This window comes from Mytilus galloprovincialis, chromosome 12 (assembly GCF_965363235.1).
Source record: "Mytilus galloprovincialis chromosome 12, xbMytGall1.hap1.1, whole genome shotgun sequence".
Classification (NCBI taxonomy): domain Eukaryota; kingdom Metazoa; phylum Mollusca; class Bivalvia; order Mytilida; family Mytilidae; genus Mytilus; species Mytilus galloprovincialis.
In genome coordinates this window covers 32,334,862-32,352,383 of record NC_134849.1, presented here as the reverse complement: position 1 = coordinate 32,352,383, position 17,522 = coordinate 32,334,862, and the positions used below count along the sequence as shown (strand labels likewise).

General features: G+C 31.3%; 1 long non-coding RNA gene across 1 annotated transcript; it reads left to right on the top strand.

Moving 5' to 3' along the window:
• Window positions 1-12,165: 12,165 nt before the first annotated feature.
• On the top strand, window positions 12,166-17,412 carry LOC143054724 (uncharacterized). The gene is made up of 4 exons (XR_012971805.1): window positions 12,166-12,194; window positions 14,083-14,109; window positions 15,975-15,992; window positions 16,929-17,412. It is a non-coding gene; the product is annotated as an uncharacterized LOC143054724 (long non-coding RNA).
• Window positions 17,413-17,522: the final 110 nt, after the last annotated feature.

The following is a 17,522-nucleotide window of genomic DNA, read 5'->3' as shown; positions in this document are numbered from 1 at the left end:
ACGGTTTATTGGATATTCCGATAAAAATATGTCAACACCCGCATTTCCCCTATCATTTCATTGAAAAATCGTCCCATTTACATACTTGTTTTAAAGTTATATTTTTCATCTTAAATGGTCCGTGATCCCCCTTTTTTCGACCAATTCGGTTTAACCTTTATAAAGATTAAGATAACAAAAAATACGACACTTCTGATAGCAAATTCGAAAAGTCGCGAGCCAACATAAAATTACTAAATATATTGATTCCGAGTACTTTCCTATGAAGACATTGCAAAAATGGCTACTTCCGTTTTTTTTCGAGTTCACTTCCGGTTGTATTATCTTTAAGGTCATATGTCGCTAACCTTTAGTAAAAAGTCATATGGCTTCAGAAAGAACCAAGTTGAAGTGATAATCATTTAACCTTATAATTAGACATTTCAGGGGCACTTATTTCTAAATGATACCATTAAATTGTTTCAGACCAAATGTAACATATTTCATTACAATAAAGTAATCATTTTGCACTCGTACTTTTAAATATCTCTTAATAAAAGTGTTGGAAAAAATGCAAAAGCATGGAAAAGTAAAAATTGAAAACTTGACCTGTGGCCTTGACTTTATTTCCTAAGTTAGGACCTAGGGACCTGAAATAAAAAGATTACAGGATTATAGGTCTAACGGTTAATATGTTAAAAACATACCAACAGTTTATTTGGTAAAGGTATAAAATGAAGATAACTCGAATCGCTTCGATCCAAATTAGCCAATACAACAGAAAAAGATAACGGCATATTAATAATCCTTTCAATACAAATATATTGGAAAATTTCCTTGAATATTGCACTAATGTATATTCCATATAAAGCACTACACGTGTAAGCTAGCTTCTTTGATAACAAAGAAACTAATATAAAAAATTATTCAGGTGTAGACATGAATTATATCCGGATTAATGAAAATGTGTGTATTAACATAATTAACCATAATAGATGTTCTATACTGATGATAACGAGGCCGGGATAAGGTACCGGTATTTGATGAATCTATCAACAAATGTTAATAAGTTAATAAAACTTAGTTTTTATGAAAAGAAATAAAACAAAAAATAGACAAAACAATCCTGAGAATATAACGAACAATTTAAAAACAAATAAATTGTCCCAGCCCTCGTATAATGTGTATCCTAGCATGATCACACTCTACTACTGATTGTATACATAAATGGAAAAGCATAACATAAAAAAAGAATGCATGAAATCAACTGTTAGTATATATATTAACCATTTATTTTGTTGCTTTTAATCCCGCAGTTGTTTGCCAGAATAACGCCAGACAAGTTAACATAGAAGACAATTGCAAGAATTGTGAAAATTTGAAGACAGACATCATTATTCAGCAGACAACTATTGGTCTGTTAGAATGTAAAAATCGAGATTTGATGTTTTTAATTATTGAGCTGGAGCTACTTGGCGAGTGGCAAGATCGTGAAAGATCAAAGCTAGCCTTGGAAAACAGACTGTTGCGTGAAAAGATACATGTAGCTCTGCACAGTGATACTCCAGCAACTAGCATAAAGATATTAAGACAACCAGAGGCAAAAGACAGTGTAAAAGGTGCACAAGACAGTGTCCAAGGTAAGCCGAACACTTAGGTTGTAGAACAAAGCGTTGTAACAATATAAATTTAACTATATGTTGTGTTAAACAATCACTGTAATGACATCCAAAAACTGTTTCATTAAATTATGGCCCTGCAACGAAGTTGTCGGTGCCATATAGTTTTAACCTTGTCTGAAATTCTGTCTTTCCGTCTTTCCGTAATTCCGTCATTCCGTCATTCCGCAACAAACCATTATACGGAGTTTTTTTTCTAAACACCTTCAGATATAGGGCTGATTTTTGGTATATGAGTTAACCATGATGAGTTACAGATCAAGTTCACGTTTCGTTCCGCTCCACTAATTTTTGCCGAAATGGCTTTGGACTTTGAGAAATTGTTGAAAATCACAGTTATACGGACTTTTTTTCTAAACGCCTTCAGATATTGGGCTGATTTTTGGTATGTGAGTTAACTATGATGAGTTACAGATTAAGTTAAAGTTTCGTTCCGCTCCACTAATTTTTGCTGAAATTACGGGCTTTGGACATTTGAAAATGCCTGTATCAAGTCAGGAATTTGACAGTTCTTGTTCATTCGTTTTTGATGCATATTGTTGTATGATTTTGCCATGTGATTATTGACATTCCGAATTGATTTTCCTCTAAGTTCAATATTTTTGTGATTTTACTTTTTGGACTTTGAGAAATTGTTGAAAATCACAGTTATACGGACTTTTTTTCTAAACGCCTTCAGATATTAGGATGATTTTTGGTATGTGAGTTAACTATGATGAGTTACAGATCAAGTTTACGTTTCGTTCCGCTCCACTAATTTTTGCCGAAATTACGGGCTTTGGACTTTGACAAATTGTTGAAAATCACAGTTATATGGATTTTTTTTCTAAACGCCTTCCGATATTGGGATGAATTTTGGTATGTGAGTTAACCATGATGAGTTATAGGTCAAGCTTTAGTTTCGTTCCATTCTGCTTATTTTTGCCGAAATTACGGGCTTTGGACTTTGATAAATGATTGAAAATCACAGTTATACGGATTTTTTCTCTAAACGCCTTCCGATATTGGGATGAATTTTGGTATGTGAGTTAACCATGATGAATTATAGGTCAAGCTTAAGTTTCGTTCCGCTCCGCTTGTTTTTGCCGAAATATCGGGCTTTGGACTTTGATAAATTATTGAAAATCACAGTTATACGGATTTTTTTCGCTATTCCCCTCCAGATTTTGAGCTGATTTTTGATATGTGAGACTACCATCATGTTTGTGTCCACATGTATTTATATTGAAATTGCAGATTTTTAAACTTTTTGGGACGGGGCCATTCGTGTTTGACACGTCTAGTTTTTTTAGTATTTTTTTTAGTGTTGCTGATATGTTTAAAATGCAATTTATTTAGTGTACTTAATGCATCACACATCATTTTTTGTTTTAAACAAAAGAAAAAAGACTTTCGATAGTTCGATAAATATATATATATATATATATATATATATATATATATATATATATATATATATATATATATATATATAAATTTTTTTTTCTTCTGTTTAGTATTAAATTTATATTAAGATCCATTTTTGTCGAGCCTGCAACTTTTGTTGCAGAAAGCTCGACATAGGGATAGTGATCCGGCGGCGGCGGCGGCTACGGCGGCGGCGTTAGCTAAGTTCTTAAAAGCTTAATATTTTAGAAGGTGGAAGACCTGGATGCTTCATACTTTGTATATAGATGCTTCATGTTACGAAGTTTCCGTCAGTCACATGTCAAATGTCCTTGACCTCATTTTCATGGTGCAGTGACCACTTGAAAAAAAGTTCAGATTTTTTGTAATGTTGAATTCTCTCTTATTATAAGTAATAAGATAATTATATTTGGTATGTGCGTACCTTGCAAGGTCCTCATGCCCATCAGACAGTTTTCACTTGACCTCGACCTCATTTCATGGATCAGTGAACAAGGTTAAGTTTTGGTGGTCAAGTCCATATCTCAGATACTATAAGCAATAGGGCTGGTATATTCGGTGTATGGAAGGACTGTAAGGAGTACATGTCCAACTGGCAGGTGTCATCTGACCTTGACCTCATTTTCATGGTTCAGTGGTTATAGTTAAGTTTTTGTGTTTTGGTCTGTTTTTCTCATACTTTATGCCATAGGTCTACTATATTTGTTGTATGGAATGATTGTAAGGTGTACATGTCTAGCGGGCAAATGTCATCTGACCTTGACCTCATTTTCATGGTTCAGTGGTCAAAGTTAAGTTTTTGAGTTTTGGTCTCTTTATCTAATACTATAAGCCATAGGTCAACTATATTTGGTGTATAGAAATATTTTATGATCTATATGTCAGTGGCGCAGGTTTTACTTGACCTTGACCTCCTTTTCACGGTTCATTGATTAGTGTTAAGTTTTTGTGTTTATAAGTAATAGGTCAACTATAATTGTTGTATGGAAGCATTGTTAGCTGTATATGTCTGCCTGGCATGGTTCATCTGACCTTGACCTCATTCTCATGGTTCATTGGTCTTTATTTAGTTATCTTGGTAAATGTTTAGTTTATGTGACAGTTGTAATAAAGCTTTATACTTAGGACTGTCAACATAATATCAATGATTAATAAAGAAGGCGAGACATTTCAGCGTGTGCACTCTTGTGTTACATCTTGTGATCACTTTTATTTGGCAATCGCCAATGGCAGTCAGCAGGGTTAAAGAACATCAGTTGTTCGACCTGTTAGTCAAATGCGTTTTGTTTAAATATACTTTTTCACTTTTTGGTCTTTTGGAAAATGTTGTTTGTGATTTTTTAAAACCCTTCTACAACGAAATTTGTTTTACATGCACACGTATAAAAATTGCGGTTTTTATCCAACGCAATCATAGGTTTGAACGTAGTTTTCAATTTAGACTCGTTTATATTTTTTCGTTTGGGCTTGTATCATATTTTCCCGCCGGTTTATATTATCCGTTCATCCTATATTGACTCTTTAAATTCAAGAGTCTATCTAAAAATGAGGGTATTTTTTCCAAAAATGAGGATACTTTTTATATGGCCTTCCAAATACCGTTTCGATCCCTAACATCACCAAAGAGACATTTATTGTCGAAATCCGGATCTTGTGTACTAAAAAAATATTGACACCGTATGTTTGTGGCATATCATCGTGGCCACAAATTAATTTTTGTTTTTGTTTAGTATTAAATTTATATTAAGATCCATTTTATTACATCTTGTGATCAATTTTATTTGGCAATCGCCAATGGCAGTCAGCAGGGTTAAAGAACATCAGTTGTTCGACCTGTTAGTCAAATGCGTTTTGTTTAAATATACTTTTTCACTTTTTTGGTCTTTTGGAAAATGTTGTTTGTGCTGTTTTTAGACCCTTCTACAACGCAATTTGTTTTACATGCACACGTATAAAAATGGCGGTTTTTATCCAACGCAATCATAGGTTTGAACGTAGTTTTTAATTTAGACTCGTTTATATATATATCATATCATAATTATTTTCTGTGACTGTATCTTACATTAATTTGTAGGATCCTTTACTATAGATAATTTAGCTGATCTGTAACAATAACATCTTCATGCCTTATATATCATGTACTGTAGTACGCCGCTAGATTAAAACTGACGTGGAAAGGTAACACATGCCCACCGAAAGCTCTTTTATTGAGAGCCCAGGTGGTCGTGTGGTCTAGCGGGACGGCTGCAGTGCAGGCGATTTGGTGTCACGATATCACAGTAGCATGGGTTCGAATCCCGGCGAGGGAAGAACCAAAAATTTGCGAAAGCAAATTTACAGATCTAACATTGTTGGGTTGATGTTTAGACGAGTTGTATATATATATATATATATATATATATATATATACATCTGTTGTAGAGTTGTCACTGACTCAGACGTACTTATAAATATACTTATTTTCTGTGACTGTATATTACATTAATTTGTAGGATCCTTTACTACAGATAATTAAGCTGATCTGTAACAATAACATCTTCATGCCTTATATATCATGTACTGTAGTACGCCGCTAGATTAAAACTGACGAGGAAAGGTAACACACGTCCGTCTGTCCGTCTGTCTGTCCGTCTGTCTGTCCGGCGTAAACATGTCACACCGTAATTTGAGAACGACTTATCCAAATTTAATTAAACTTAATATAGTTGTTTCTTATGATGGTCAAATGATCTGTATACTTTTTGGTGAAAATAAGATTAAAACTTTTTGAGTTACAGCACTTTATAACTAAAACAGGGGTCTGTTGTTTCACATGTCGCACCGTATCTCAAAAACGATTTTTGATTATTGCTTAAAACTTTACACACTTCTAAGTTATATTAATCTTAAGATCTGTATACTTTTTGGTGATGATTGTAAAAAAGGGGGAGGAGTTTTTCACATGTCGCGCCGTATCTCAAAAACGATTTATGATTATTGCTTAAAACTTTACTCACTTCTTTGTTACATTAATTTTAAGATCTGTATACTTTTTGGTTTTGATTCAAAATTTTATTTTTGTGATATTTAGTTTTTTGTAAAAAAAAAGAGGGGGGTTTCACATGTCAAACCGTATCTCAAAAACAATATATGGTCATTGCTTAAAATTTTCTCAGAAACTTTTTATGATTATTGCATAAAACTTGCACACAAGACGATGGGCGTATCATGCGCGCATGGTGTAGCTGTTTATTTCCTTACCTGTGGCATCAATAAAGAACTGTAGAAATGATTATGTATTGGTATTTGCATTGGATGTATTTGTTTATATGTCTTTTAAAGCCGTTGATGTTTTTTTTTCTATTGACTGTGTAAATTCTCCAATTATAATTATAAATAACTGTATTTCAGATTCTAGCTCCCAAACCACTTTATTATTGGAATGGAGACATTGTTTCAACAAGACTGATGATCCTATCCAATTTGAAAGATGTATAAGTGAAAAACAACTTTTTGTTCAAGAAAGAGGATTATCATGGTCAGAAAAAATTACAGCAGACGGTAAGTGACAGAACTTTTTATAAAACACGTTCGTTGTGACCATCATAATATGCTTCCTGTATCTAAAAAAGGACCATTGACTGTACTATTAACCGATTCAAACGGATATATCGGATAAAATTCATAAAATATGCTCACCTTTCTTAAGTGGATGGTATATACTGATCAGACTAATCACCCCTTTTGTCGATCGTTGGCCACTGTATTAATTCGGGGTGAACCCTATTTGTATCCATTACTCTATCTAAGCCGTTATTACAATTTATTTGAATTAAATAAAAAAACAATGTATTACTACTATGCATTTCATATTTTTTGTGATCAAAGTCATTTTCGATTGGTGATGCCCTTTCCAAAGCATGAAAAATATAGTTTCGATTTGAATTTTTTCTAAAGCGATGCGATATCTTTCCTAAAAAATATAAATAAGTAACACATATGAAAAGATACAAGTATATTATATTTAGCCAATTAATGTCTAAATGTAATAAAAATGAATTTCATAAAAAAAAAATGAATTCTTAATTTTTTTTTATAGATTATTAAAAATATGAATGAACAAGCTGGGTTCAACCAATACTTTTCATGCTTTTGTACATTGGTCTTTCACTGAAGATTATCGTTCAATTTTCCTATGTCTGTTTATCATTTCTGCTGTGATACTTGCTATAAAATACATGCATCTTTTTCCCTTCACCGAGGAGACGTTTGATCATTTGTGCGTATTATCAAATTAACTTTTTTTGCTAACGGTATTTAAAATAGCAATAGGATAATGAAATGACAAGTATTGTTTTATTTAAGCATTACTATATATTGATATTTGTATAGTTACACAGATATTTCATGTTTAGGCGGTTTTTTTGCAAAGCATGCAAATCTTTAGAACGAAAATTTACTTTATCTCAATGGGTACTTTACAAAATGACCCTCTTGATTTATCTGTTCAAAAGTCCCCTATTCCTAATGTCAAAGATATTCTTAGTTTCATTTAAATGAAAAAGAAAAAATAAGATACTGTAATTGAAATGATAGTTCATTTAACGTTTATTGGTAAATATTTCATGTAAAGTCAAGACCAAATCAACAATCAATTAATTTTGTAAGTTATCAAAATTTTGACTTTTTTTCTTCTTTCGGTAAGAATTGATGTGACTAGCATTAAGATTTTCAACATGTCTAGATTCTGTCAGGGAAAAACATATATATCGTATGCATCCATAAATTCTTCCTATGCATGATCTGTCCATCTGCTATTTTATGAGGTCTCCATTTTGAATTTAATTGTTGTAACTCAGTTACTAGGTATATCTTTAAGAAATGTAGCAAAACTAGTTTTATAGCAATTTTGATAGATTTGTCTCTGACATCCAGCAAACCCCGGTGCTTTTAATGAAGTCATCATGCTTCGATCGACTGGTATCCGTCCGCTTTTTAACAATTTTGACAAAACTTTTATAGTAATAAGTTGATATTGAATATTTTACAGAGGAAATATACTCATTCATGTTATTGACGCGACAGAGTGCATATCATGGCATTTCTTTTCATATACAAATTGTTGGATACGTTTGGGCAAGATAAACTCTTGAAACGTTTCAGCCAAAAAAAAAAAGAAGAGAAAAGTACACGATTGGGGGCTGAAATTGGACACTTTTGTCAATTTGTGATTAATGACCTGTTTGAGGTAAATTGACCCGTTTCGTCGAGATGAACAAATTGTTGGTAATGGACTTGGTTGAGAGATTAACTGATATATTCATAGAAAGGGAGATAAAATTGACAGGACCAGAGACGAGATTGTACCATTTTACGTAAACTAATCACCTTTTGTCGTAGATATAATAACATTTGAGAATCGTTAAAACCTTAACATTTTTACATTGTTCATTATTTCCTTGAAAGTGGTTTGCTTCGAATGGTGTCATACCACTAGTTTGGGCCCGGTCAAAAATTACATACCAGAAATAAAACATATTTTATACAAAATGGTCACTACGCATGGGGGTAACTTTCAAATTATAGAACATTAAGGTAATTTTGGTATCAAATGAAAGCCAAAATTTGTTTCGTCGGTGCATGGTAGTAATACGCGAAAACATTTTTATTTGCGTCGACTGACGTCATCTGAAAACATTCGCGACAGAGTAACGACGGTAAATACTGTATATTGTATGCACATTTAATTTATATGAAAAAAATATACGAGTTTACATATTTTTTTGTTTACGAACATAAAAATCAGTTTTATATCTAAATATAGAAATTCGGTTTTTTATTTTCTACACCGTAGAATTAAATGGCGATATTAAAAATAGGTAAAACATACATATTCTTAGATTTTCTGAAAATATTTACATCCTATTCTATCTTGTATTTGGCATCGAAATTCGTAAAGAACATGGGTGTTCAAGACAAAGCAAAAATTTGTACCCATTTTAAAGTAGGGGTCCACAATTTTGTATGGATGTTTCTTTGCATGGGCGTTAAATTTATATGAACTTCAGAGACCTGTACTTATTAACCTCTACGTCATTCGGTATCTGGGGTAAATTGTTATACCCAAAATTCTCATTTTTATATTGGAACTGTAATTATGTCTAAAGCATGGCAACTGAAAATGACACGACAAAAAAAGGTTTAAACAATTGCATATATATATATATTTCATTATATAGGTGAGCATTCTCTAGGACCCACAGGTATGTAAAGCTAAGGTTATATACCACAAGTTTATGTTCAGTTAAAACAACCTTAATCACAAGCTTACATACTATTACAATTTTCAAAAACTAGTTATTGAAAAATTATGCGGATCCACTCTGTAATACACCAAAAGGGTTTAATGCATATCAGTTCACAACTATCTCACAATTATTCATGTTTTATCGAGGATTCAAGATATTGAAAGTACTTCCAACAAGCAATTGAGATGTCAATTTTGAATTTTTTAGTCACATACCTTTTTTTTAAGATATATAATATTCATAGATAATTAATGTTGTTTACCTACTGGTTCCCAGTTATGACCTCTATCTTTCATCTCGTAGAGACATAACTTGGGAATGTTACCAGTTAATATGCATATGCATATCAGTCATATTGAAATCTGTGGATCTCCTAAAGTTATGAGAAGGGTAGTTTAGAATTGTAGTGTAAGTTTAAACTCTTAGAAGTTATCAGAGCCCTATACTTTGACCTTCGAAAAAGAAGTGTTTTTAAACTGTCTTTTCTAGGATATATTTTTTTTCTTCAAAACTTCATAGTAAAAGTGGTACAGATTTCGACGTAAAAGAAGTTCCTATGGCAACTTGTATTGCAGACATTTACAGAAATGCAACCTATACAGGGTGAAAAAGGGGTAATACAGAATTTCACCAAATCTAGTTTATCTTAGAAAATGTAATGAAATTAACTCAAATAGAAAGTTTTATAAATATTTCCTGAAGATTGAGAACATCCTGGCCTAATAACAGTTTACATACAGTATGCATAGTTTACTTAACGCCCTGAATACAAGTTGAATTAACAATACATGCATATTTGTATTTTGAATTGTTTAGAAGTTTTATATTTACTCTTCGCAGTCATTGAAACTCAAATATCAAGTGCTTGTTTGTGGCCTGGCATTAACAAATACAAGCTAGAAACACAAAAATAACTCAATAAAACTTTCAATAGTATAGCCTATCCTAAATATGTACTAAATATCCCATATTGCTAAAAACAGCAGAATAATTAAGAAATGTGAAGCTCCAGGGGCAAAAAAAAGAGAGAAAAATGCCTTCCCCTGAGTTACAAATAAATTATTTAACTTGATTTTATTATTTTACAGGTCTTTTGTATAGAAAATAATAAATGTGCTTGGAAGTTATGTAAACATTATATGTTAGCAGTCATTTCTATAAAACTTTTTCTATAAAACGTTTTTAATTTATACATCAGACTGGTATCTTCATACATATTATTTTTCAAATATGGCTTTGTTTAAACACTTCTAGTTCATATATTAGCTAAATTATGTTAAAAAGATTTCTAAACTGAACATTTGAGGCAGAAATTGTAAACGTTCATTGACAAATAGGCATACATTAAGATGTGGACTTGAGACAGAGGCAAGATTGGATACTTTATATAATCTTGAATATTGGAATGATTAACTGCTAAATATTACATTGATAGTATTCTGAAATGCTTTCAATTTGTTCTCAGAATAGTATCAAACAGGTAATAGACATTTCATGTAAAACATGTTTATTGGGTAAGCTGGCAATAATTAAAGTATAATTCGGAGTTAAGTATGACGTCCATTATCACTGTACTTGTATACATATTTTTTAAGGGGCAAGCTGAAGGACGCCTCCGGGTGCGGGAGTTTCTTGCTACATTGAAGACCCATTGGTGGCATTCAGCTGTTGTCTGCTCTATGGTCGGGTTGTTGTCGCCAAAAGTGTTTGAAGTGATTTCTTTAAGGCTATAATTCTGATACATAAGTATTGTTGTGAGAAAAATTAAAGTGCTTTTAGTGAGTTTTCTATTTGAATAAATGTTAGTGTAGGGAGTTATATAATATTCATAGATAATTAATTTTGTTTACGTACTTGTTCCAAGTTATGATCTCTATGTTTCATCTCGTAGAGACATAACTTGGGAATGTTACCAGTAAATATGCATATGCATATCAGTCATATTAAAATCTATAAAACTCCTTAAGTCTTGGTAAGGGTAGTATATAATTTTAGTGTAAGTTTAAACTCTTAGAAATTTGGGGCATATAAATGTTGAAAATATGACGCAAAGCCTATATGTTGACCTTTGAAAAAATAGTAGTGCCTTTGAACTTTCCATTCTAGCTATATATAGGATATATTTTTTTCAAAACTTCATAGTAAAAGTGGTACAGTTGTTGAGTTCCTATGGGGAATTGCATGGAAGATATTTACAGAAATGCAACCTATAGACATTAATTTGTGTATTTGATGTGTAAATCGCATAATTCGCTTTTCAGAATCTTAAGGACTATGGGTAATATAATTGTTCGTACACCAAAATGAAAATTACGTTACGTCATTGGTTGAATTTCAATTATGTATAACTTGTTTGACCAATTACAACTCGACACATGTGTAATCCATTATACAATAAGATATGCACATTTGTAAAGTGTTACTTTCTTATAGCAGGTTTGACCATAACATCCAAAGCATAAACTCAATTCATTATTCTGGATATCATTGTTACAGAACATGTTTCTTTGAAATTTGTTTAATTGATCCTTGTATTGACTTCGTTAAAATACAATCCCATTTTAGTGGACACACATACAACACCAGAGGATGCAAAGAGTAACATGGTTGAACTATTTATTAATGTCTTCATGTCAAAATAGACTTACAGAACATAACCAAATAAAAATATATGAAAAATAATGTAAAGTTTGTTCCTGGTGGAAAAAAACCCATGTAACTAAAAGCATAAGATGGTTTTGTTATAACTTGAAAAACAGTATTTTAAATCATATTATTTAAGATTATTGATATGTATATATCTTTCATGTTATAGATCAGTGTGTGTTGCAAGGGGCTACATGTATGTATCATTCAGAACTATTTCATATACATGTAAATGTTAAGTTTTTATTATCATTCGTTTGCTCTTTATTTGATAAATTTCATGTGCATTATATATTATACATTTATGCTCTTTTAGCCTCTCATTTAATACAAAAAGCGCACTTGTAATTCACTTCTCTCTTTAACAAAGCGTAAACCATTAAATTAAAATGAGTTCTGAAATATTTCCTGGCACCTAGGAGGTCCTTACCAAACCATTTTATTGAAAAACATAATGTGAGTCTCAAAAACTATTTCAAATGACAATATTTCAAGAGTAGATTATATATTTTATTAATCCAATTTAAATAGACACACATCTGACATTTTGTTATGCAAATATAAAACAAATAATATCATGATCGTATTATTTATGTATTTCTTTCAATAGAAGAATAATACACAGGAATACCGAAAATAGCAAAAACAGTACATATGAGCCCCACCCAAGACAGTTTGTTTATAAGGAGGCTCGAGGGTACAAAAATTTCAACGAAAAATCAAACATTTGTTTTTTCATTACAAATTTTATTTATTACACTATTAGTTATTACTTTATGATATAGTACAAAAATCAACACAAAAAATCGATTCGGTTTAGCCCCAGATGACTTTTTACATGTTTATATCATTTAAAAAGCTCCAAATTATCTCCCTTTCATGCAAAATTGCCATTTTTTGGCTTTAAAATTGAAATATCTTTTTTTAACACATCGGTGACCTTATTTTTATTATTGTTTTCAAATAAGCTGTACATAAACTAAATAATTGTAAAATTTAAGCGATTTCTGTAATTTTGTTTTTTTTATTTCGATATTACCTCTATTTCTCCTATTAGTTTAACAGAAAAAAAGGACATTTACAAAAATGTATGCTTCTTTCGTAGGCAGATTGTGAGCTTAAATGAACGGTGACCCCAATTTATTATTTCATTTTTCTATAAAGTATATGATAAAGTTCATTTATAAAAAATATTGCGAAATCCTATATTGAAAAAAATTAATTTATACCCGCGAGCCCCCTTAAGGTAGCACAATACAAAGATTTTATATCTCCAATTCCCCAGTTTTCAATTGCTGTAACTTTCTTTATAATGCTTGAAAAATTATAAAAGTGGTATTTATGGATAGCTAACAGGTTGCTCTTTCAAATTTTAATATTACACAAGAATTACATAATCAATTATAATATTAACTGTGTCTTCAAAATTTTACAAGAAATTTCCACTTTCAATTGAAATTAGCTTTTTCATGGATATTCCGAGAGGGTTGATTTTATTATATGTTGTTCATTAAGCCAATATCTACAAAAGAGTGTCTCAGATTTTTGATATAATGCATAGATCAAATTTTACACCTTATCAAATATAAACTACTTTTATGTGGTAAGGATGTTTACACTAATTATAGATTTATGAGAGAATGGAATACGATAGCGATAATTTGAGACAAACTTTTATAGCTCCGCTGTGTTGATTTAGATTTTGTTAAAATTTCCTGTTTCGTTATAGGGATGAAAGAGCTAAATTCATTCCAGTGAACTTACCAAGATTTTGACATTAATTGCATAATGATTGATTACATAATGATGGCATATCAAAAATATTGCCTTCATTTAAAAGATTATTCTTTTATCTATCTATATATACCACTTTAATTAATTTATATGCAGTCTTAAGAAAGTAACAGCATTTTAAAGGGTGGAGATTGGAAGTAAAAAAATCTTTGTATTGTGCTACATTTTACCTTAAAACGATAATGTTTTTACAAAGCTTAAATTGGTTCTTTAATAACATGATACACAAGACTTGTATATCACACTGTTTTGAAAATTGCATATTGATATATATTTTTTTCAATTGATAGGTGATTTAGAGGCGGAAAAGGCTACAGGTATGTAACGCTCAGAACTTTTTAATATACAACTCGTACATTTTCAGTTTAAATTCTATTCATAGCAAGCTGTTGCACCTACATAATTATCATAAATGAATATGAAAATAAAGAAGCACTATTAACATTAATGGAGAAGTTCCCGCTGAAAGCATTGCTATAACGGATCAACATGAATAAAAGCATATCAATTGACAATTGTCTGTCCTTCGATAAAATTTTGCCAACTGACTCAGTTGAACATTGCTACCTTTACTATCCATATATTGTTTGTAAGCTTCAATAGCTTTATCCTCATTTTCTTTTCCATAAGATAGAGCTGCTGAATGAGGCTCACTATAAAACATAGCCTTCAAAAGGCTGTCTGGATTCCTTGAACAGTTGATAATTTTACCAAAATCTGATGCTGTTGCCTTAAGTATGTGTATTTGTTTCCGAAACGAATTATCCGATTGTCCTTTTGTTAATTGTTCTAATTGCCGTATTTGCTTATCACTCAATGTATGATCTGTAGTGTGCTTCACAAATTTTGCAATAAATGATTGGTCTATTTCAATGTCATCCTGAATTTCATTATCAACTTGTGTTAAATAAATAGGTAGAGTTTTTGGAGGAACCACTGCTTTCTCTGTATATTTAAATGCTTCAAAATAAGCTGTTGCAGACACAGAAGTGTTCATGGCAACATTTGTGCTTTAAATGCTGTCAGCAAAATCATGATTCTCATCTTCATATGTCAAAGGGAGATCATGGTTAAGAAAAAATGAAGAATTAGGTGCATTTCTTCTAAATTTTCATATAATTTACATAAAGCGTATGTATCAAGAGTTCGGTCTTGTGGTGTGCGTGGCTGAAATGTGTTGACAGTTGCTCGCTCACTTACATCCTGTTTCCCAAACATAATGTTTTTCACCTTCATGTCTTTCAATGGCTTTGGTTTCACTGTCAAGTTTCTTGAGACAATCCATCCATTTAATTTAGATGTACACGAAACCTTCTCTGTTCTATGATGTAGCCCCTTTTCTCAAAAGTCATTTATGGCAAACAGAATTCCTCCGATGTGGTTACATTAACCTGCTCCTTTAATTCCAAGGCTGAAAAAATGAATTACAAATTTTACACTATCATACTTAAATAATACAATTTTTCTGTAATGTTTTTTAATTTCAATAAGAAATACTAAGTTTCAATTTTGTGTGTTTGTAATATTCATGTATTTTTTCACAATCCCTTATGAATTGATTATGAAAAAAGATAAGTACTTGTAGATCTGGACTAGCATGTGGTCGATAAAAACGAAATATTAGCTAACGGTTATATAATTTATTGATTTTTAATCAATGTGTTGTTGAACCAATCTACATGTATTAAATAAACAAAATATGAACATCTGGCATTTCACACTGCATATAACTAAAGTTCTGTCGTTTATATATATAAGGAAGTTTTTAACGACCTTAACTGGCTATACAGCTCTTGTACGGTCTTTTAGGATAGACTCGCCGGTAAAAAAGTACTAACTTATTTATTCATTACTGATAAAATGGAAAGAACAACTCACATATGTGTATACCTCATTGATTTGGTTTATTTACAATTTTGGAGCACACACATCCGACACCAATTAATGCAGTTATCAGACAAATAGTAGCATTGCAAAACTATGTTTTAATTTCTTCAAAATGAAGATCAATACACAGAAATACTGAAAATAACAACATAAAAATATAATACAAATACCTAAAAGTTTGTCCCTGGTGAATGAGAATCCGTAATGTTATAACAAAGCTTAAATGGTTCTTATATAACACATACAGAATCACACAGTTATATTACAATTATATTAATATATGTTGCTTATATAGGTCCAGATAAAGATACAGGTATGTAAAGCGCATTTCTTTTAAATACGCAATCTGTAAATGTTCAGTATAAATTGCCTTTAATACTTTTGATGAATATTTTCATTTTCATCTTACATTAATAAATAGTTGAAAATGTTAAAAATAAGTGTCTTAGTTTGGTACATTTATACTCTTTATGCCTCCAATTTCATGCAAAAAGCGCCTATGTAATTTAACTCACTCTTTTTTTTAAATAATCTTCAAGCATTCAATAAAGTGTGTTCTGACTTACTTTCTGGCTCCTGTGAGATCCGTACCACCCATGTCTATATTAACGGAGCCATACTCAGTACACTGTCGGGTATTTTTATAAATGTTGGTGAAATTTTCCACATTGAGTCTTGATTCAACTTAAGGATAATGGATTCTAAGTTCTGACGAATTGTATGCCCACAAAAGAAATCTGTGTCCTGAATGTGCACGAAATAGTAACCACTAGATATTAACCAAACACAACTAAAACATACTCCGCCTCGGCTTAATTTGATTGCAAGGGAAGCAGCTCTACAGGATTTCTATCATTGTAAAATTTTAATTGCTGAATCAGGTCTGAAATTAACCGACTATGTGGTATGGATTATTCTCCTTGTTGAAAGCCGAACAGTTGCCCTGAATTGCTTACATCCAGCTTATCTAAACTTTCGTAGATAGTTAATGGCAAGCATACCAGATCTCATTTTTTATATTGAAATAACTATCAAATCCTCTGGTTACATTCGTGAAACATTTTCAAATAGATAAACATCAAAACCTACACACATTAAAGTATACCTATTTCATCCTTCCATTTCATTTTCAAATTACACGTATCAAAACAATCTTGATAACGAATGACCAAAGATAGGTAGATTTATTTCAATTTCTAAACTTATTAGCTGAATAGAATTACTATATATATATATTTGTTTTTTACAGATAATTTTTGCACAGATATTGTAATACTACATTCAGATACAGACACGATTGAGGCTCAAGCCTGCCAAAAAATGTTAATAGAGCATATCGGTGTACCTGATCTTAAAGTTGACTTGTCAACACCGGAAAGTCCTTTGCTAAGCACTATGTTTACTATGTTTAATACATGTAGACTAATGTTTATTTTTCAAACGAAAAATTTTGAGTCGGATCCACAAGCAAGCTTTAAAAATCAGATGTTTCGCCTTCAAGACCCACAAATAACACAGAGAATAATCCCATTGAAAGTTGATAAAACAATAGGTACTGAACTATCTCCAATAATACCTCTACAATATGTTAAAGACACCAATGATTTGAAGTTTCCGTCATTCAAACGGAAAGTAGAAAAGTTGGTCTATTTTTGGAGGAGAGTTTTTCCATGACAAATTTAGAAAAAAAATAAAAAATAAAAAATGTTTAACAAATAAACAATGATAATAAGTGTTTTTTTGGCTGTTTTTTTTTATTGTTTGTGTATTGATACATAAATAAATACGAGAAACTCAAAAATCATATCTTGTTGACAAATTGTCATTTACAGGCAAAAGGACA